The sequence below is a fragment of the Podarcis tiliguerta genome (genome assembly GCF_965153285.1).
Source record: "Podarcis tiliguerta genome assembly, chromosome: 13".
Classification (NCBI taxonomy): domain Eukaryota; kingdom Metazoa; phylum Chordata; class Lepidosauria; order Squamata; family Lacertidae; genus Podarcis; species Podarcis tiliguerta.
In genome coordinates, this window is record NC_139546.1 from 17,990,026 (window position 1) to 17,996,025 (window position 6,000).

The 6,000-nt window shown below is 46.2% G+C and overlaps 1 protein-coding gene across 1 annotated transcript in view; it reads right to left on the bottom strand.

The window, feature by feature from the left end:
• Positions 1–2,580, bottom strand: part of PLXDC1 (plexin domain containing 1) — a 71,582-nt gene extending 69,002 nt beyond the window's left edge. Inside the window, exon 1 of the mRNA XM_083408323.1 lies at positions 2,467–2,580. The gene's annotated coding sequence lies outside the window, so the exon portion shown is untranslated. The remainder of the gene's footprint in view (positions 1–2,466) is intronic.
• Between the last annotated feature and the right edge of the window lie 3,420 nt (positions 2,581–6,000).

Consider the following 6,000-nt stretch of genomic DNA (forward strand, 5'->3'; position numbering starts at 1 on the left):
ATGCCATTTAGAAGATTGGTGCTGGAAGAAAATGGTAAGGAAAAGCTTTAAAGATCAGCACATGGCAGGTGCTTTTGTGAACTCAGGTCATAATAAATGTCCCGGTCTGTAAAATGCCACAACACTCTTTGCTGTTTCTCCTGCAAAAACAAACCGTCTCTGGAAGTTGTTACCATGGGTGCAGAAGTGGCTCATTCACCTATTTGATGTTTTCTGCGACACAATTAGTCACAGCGTGGGGATGTTTTGGTGAGTTCTCTTCACAAAGTGAAGCGAGGAGAAGGAGGAGGCGGAAGAAGAAGAAGAATTGAATGACTAGGACATGAATGAACTGTAGCATGGGGCCTAGCAAGTAACAGGAGCTAATCCTCAAGAAGAAAAGCTGGGGCACAACAGCTCACCAGGAAGCTGCAGCCTCCATCTCCTAATCCAAGAATGGTAGGGCTAGCAGCAGATAACTACTGTTTTGATACATGCATACAAGTCTTCTACATGGGAGCATGGTGAGAGCAGGCCTGGTCTTTGCACAAAGAAGGATGAGCACAAAGGACACTGCCTGGGGCTAGCATCACATCCACACCAAACGTTAAACCCATGGCTTCCCCCAAAGAATCCTGGGAGCTGTAGTTTGTTATGGGTTTTGGGAATAAAGTTCACAACAATTTTTACTCCCATCACACCTCATGGATGGAATAGAATGCCCCTACAGTGGACACTTGGGTTGTGAACATGATCCGTGCGGGATGCACGTTCGCAACCCGCAGTGTTCGCAACCCGCGTCTGTATGTCTGCACATGCACAGGTTGCGATTCGGCACTTCTGTGCATGCGCAAAGCGCAATTTAGTGCTTCTGCAGATGCACGACTGCCGAAACCCAGAAGTAACCCGTTCCGGTACTTCCGGGTTTCGGCAGGTCCGTAATCTGAAAAAACGTAACCTGAAGCATCTGTAACCCGAGGTATGACTATATTTTCATTGGAAACAGGCAGAGGGCCTTCTCCATAGTGGTGCCTGCCCTGAGCAGGGCTGGATTTAGGTTTGATGGGGCCCTTTATATGTCTAGCTGTCCTTTGTCAACAACAAATTATTGCTGTTTTTTGTGTTGAATATATGCTATATGGTAATTTATGGACCTAATAGGCAACCAGTCCATGCAGAATGTAGGAACCCTATATTTAGGAATGAGCAAACCAGTGATATTTTAGGGAGCAGGCTAGCAGGCGGGGCCCATTACTTACATCATAGGAGCCTACACAACACAAAACAAAACACTGTTGCTGTATGTAGGTTTTATTTTCTTTCTTTTTTAACTTATATTTTGGAAATGTACGGTACATCCAGGGTTTTTTTTCCTTTAAATTTTTTGGGGGCCCCAAGAGAGTGGGGCCCTAAGCTATAGCTTGTTTAGCTTATACGTAAATCTGGCTCTGGCCTTGAGGAATGCTTCCCCCCAGTCCGATGTGAACTATTTGACTTTTAGAAGACACCTGAAAGCAGCCCTGTTCAGATAAGTTTTCAACGGTTGATGTTTTATTGTGTTTTAAATTTTTTGCTGGGAGCTGCTCAGAGTGGCTGGGGCAACCCAGTCAGATGGTTTGTCATATATATACTGTAATAAAATTGTTGTTGTTATTGGAGAAATATTGGAGGGGATGCCGTCGGGCTCTCTGAAGGCTTCCTCACGACCCCCACTTGCCGTGAAAGCGATGAAGAGAACTGCAAGGCTTTGAGTTTCTAAATAAATATACTTCTAAATACATCTACTTGTAGCGTCCATTCTGCCTTTTCCTTCAGAGACAGATAACGGAAGGTCAAATACCTGAGTTTATGCTGTGACATCCGCCCACCCATTTGTACGCATGATACAGATATTTTTAATCATAAATTATGGCAGAGAAGCCCCCTGCCATTATTGTGAGGCCTAGGGAGGTTGTGCGATGCCTCCCCAGCTGTTGCCATTAGCTACAGGCTGCCTTCGAAGTCTCAAATGGACATAGCGGCTGAGGAAAAAGAGGGGTTATTAGTTGGGAGGTGGGGAGTTGTAGAGCAAGTGGTTGCAGCTCAGAGCTGGAAGGCGCACCAGAACATAAATATTGACAAGTGGTGCAAAAGAAAGAAAGAAAGAAAGAAAGAAAGAAAGAAAGAAAGAAAGAAAGAAAGAGAAATTGCCATGTGCTATTTTAGAAAAAAAAAAATAACACAAAAACTAACGGCAACCAGGGGACAAAAGATAAAAGGACTCATTTGAGGAAACACGGGAAGCATTTATTTATTTATACCATGTGCACTAGACTATAGACATTTGGAGCTCTTTCTTCTTCCTGAAACCCTGAAAATACTGTGAAGGAAATATATGCAGGAGAAAGGAAACTGTACAGGCGACATTCCACTTACGCCATCTAAAAAGCCTGCAAACAACCTCTTAAGTCTCTGGAAACCCGGGGGGGGGGGACTAGCAGCACTTACCAGACAGGCATGAATGGTGGCAGTAGTGGCTGTCAGTCAAACTCTGCCAAAAAAATCCCAAATTCCACCACAAACGTTCGCTCCAAACCTTTTTCCAACCTTCAAAACTCTCCCCAGACGGCAATGGTTGCTGCAAAGGGTTCTGGGATTGCAGTTGCAAAGGCTCCTGGGATTGCTTGCTGCTTTCCTGGCTCTTTTCGCATCCTTTTCGTGGTTTAAATCGAATTATTTATTTCCCTGCGCCATGCCTATACACAGTCATGTGCCTACATGGGGAGTCACCTATAGTTACTGAGGTGGCTTAAGCCTGTTAGTGACTCTCGTTCTTTGCATCTAATTGGTTTCATTAATATATTTTTTAGTTTTTGCAATGAGAGGAAATGTAAGAAAGATTCTTTTGAAAAGTAAAGCGGGGGGCCACCAAACTTTAGAGCAGTTCACAACAAGCATATGTTTCAAATACCTCTGACTTCCTTTTCAGGTGCTGAACTGCGGTAAATGTGTCATGCTTAATGATATCACCGGGGGCCACCCCTAGTTCTCAGGTTTGGGACCTTAAACCTTGGGGTCTGGGATACTCCTGACCTGACAACCCTATATATTGCTTAATTCTGCCACACCTGTACCAAAAATCGCAATTCCAGAAAAATCCACGACTTCTTTAAACAATACTGAGAGCTGAATCTTATGCTCTGCTTAGAGACCTGAACCATTGTTATTATTATTGTTAATTTTTTTACAAAGCTTCCCGGCCTGCAGACATTTCTCAGCTGGTAGTCTCATGGCTTTTTTTTAGCCAGAACTCACTGGAACTCAATTCCAGCACCTCTGAGGTGGGCGCCATTGTCATTATAAGAGAACAAGAGTTCATGGTGAATTCAAGCACCTCTTTTTCTATATATAAAAAAATAGCATTGGGTAGACTGATAGGCTAAACACACAATATGAGGGAAAACATCCTGTTATCATTTTATAAAACCTTTTTGCACTACTACGAGTGAGGATAAAAGTGGGGTTTTGCTCCACAACACCCAAGATGGCAGCCAGACAGTAGAAATATCATGTAGTTCCTAGTCCAAAAATGCAGGAACAGGCAAGGTGTGAAGCGAGATTTGTGATGGTGCACATGAGCCCTGCACAAGAGCCTCCTGGCAACTCAAAAAGTACTTTCTAATTATAGCAGAGCAGCCAAGACAGAAAAGGAATAAGGTAGTCAGGGTTCTTTGTTTTTCCACATGTTTTTCCTATGGTGAGGCTTTGATATTGACACAAAATAACCTGCCAAATATTTGATTACAAATCCCCCATTGTAAAAGATCTGAGCAGCCTTGATTTGCAAGCCTTCGTGTTTTTCCAGGGCTATCAAGTTATCCTGTTACTAGGGCCGCCCCACCCATGAGGCAAGATGAGGCGACTGTCTCAGGCGGCAAGGTCATCAGATCCCAATGTCGGTGTTGTCTTTCTCCGCACTCCTCTGCTTGTCCTTGATGCAGATCTTCCCAGGCAGGGAGGGAGGCACCATTTTGAGGTTCACCTCAGGTGCTGAAATGTCTTGGGACAGCCATGCCTGTTACATGACCAGGGATGAGATTAACCACAAGCAAGGAAGGGAAGGCAAGAACAGCAGCTTTGCATGATGCAAAACTACACAGCGGAATTCCTTCCTAATAAGTGATATGCAAAGTTACAGCATTGCAGGACCCCCTATGAATTCTTAGTGGCCTGAGAGAGATTTGGGGTGGGCTGGTGGGATCGAGAGACTTTCCCTACCAACAGGTCGTCCTTCTGCATAGCTCTTTCCCCACAAAATGAACACAAGACTGACTGAAGCCCCTGAAATACCCTATATGCCAGCCTTCCATGCCCTGGTGATGTTTTGGACTACAACTCCCATCACCCTTACTAGATCCAGGCTCTTTTGGATGAGACCAAGTTCCTAGATTCATTTCAATTGGGATCCAGGTCTGGCTTTGGAAAAGGACACTACTACTTTGGTTGCCTTGTCAGGAGAGAGATGGGGAATGTGACCTTGTTAATTCTACTTGATCCCTTCAAAGCCATCAACCCTGGGATCCTTCTAGAGCGAGTAGAGAGTTGGAAGGGACCCCGAGGATCATCTAGTCCAACCCCATTACGGGGATGGAACCTGCAACCTTGGCTTTATCACCACCATGCTCTAATCAACTGAGCTATCCATCTGAATTGGGAGTAGGTCATACTGCCTTACTTTGCAGACGGGTGTCTCCTGAGGGTGGGTCTTGGTCAGCCCAATGAGTCCTCTAAGTTGGGCTATCACAAGGGTTGATTTTATAACCCCATGCTAAGTTCTAATTTAAATTCTGGTTTTGGTCCTCTGGGGAAGTTGGACTGCATTGTTATCAATGTGCTGGTGGCATGCAGCACGGGTGGCGCTGTGGTCTAAACCACTGAGCCTCTTGGGCTTGCCGATCAGAAGGTCAGCGGTTCAAATCCCCGTGACGGGGAGAACTCCCGTTGCTCTGGTCCGGCTCCTGCCAACCTAGCAGTTCAAAAGCACGCCAGTCCAAGTAAATAAATAGGTACTGCTGCGGCGGAAAGGTAAACGGTGTTTCCATGCGCTCTGGTTTCCGTCATGGTGTTCTGTTGTGCCAGAAGCAGTTTAGTCATGCTGGCCACACGACCCGGAAAGCTGTCTGTGGACAAACGGCGGCTCCTTCGGCCTGAAAGCGAGATGAGCGCCACAACCCCATAGTTGCCTTTGACTGGACTTAACCGTCCAGGGGTCCTTTACCCTTTACTTACCATTACTTCTCCTTTACATCCCCAGGTGTGACAATGGATGTGCTAGACTGGCGTCTACGCTCAGTAATGGACTGGATGAAAACCAATAAACTGAAACTAGATCCAGGACTGCCTCTGGAAGCTGTGCAGAAATTGCAGCTAGTGCAGAATTCAGCAGCCAGATAGCTGATTGGGTCCAGGAGAGGACCTCTAGGCAGAGGTTCAGAAACAAGCGGAATAAAAGGCAGGCTATCTGCCTGCCAGAGGACTGGCCTCATCACAGATGCTCCAGATGGCACTATTAGTCTGCTCAGAAAATACGGTTTGCCACAAGCCAGTTTTAAGATTTGATGTACCAACCCGAGTTATGTACTTCGGATTAGGCTTACCAACCGTAGCACCTGTAGGGTTCCAGGCAAGGAATGTCTGTGATCAGTGGCGTAGCGTGGGTTGTCAGCACCCGGGGCAAGGCAAGTAATTTGCGCCCCCTAACCCGTGGATTTGCGCCCCCTAACCCTAACTCCCAGATGTTGCGCCCGGTGCGGCCGGCCCCCCCTGCACCCCCCACGCTACGCCACTGGCTGTGATGCCACTCTGCAGCTGTTGACATCTGCAGGTGCAAGTTGCATAGGACCTTGATAAGTCATATGATGCTGTGGTGGAGCAGGAAGTCACACGCAGTTGTGGCTTGGGTCGATACGGTGCAAAGGTTTTGCTTGCAGGAAGATCTGGCAGTAAGTAGCAAGTCACGAATGTGCAAAATATAAGGACACA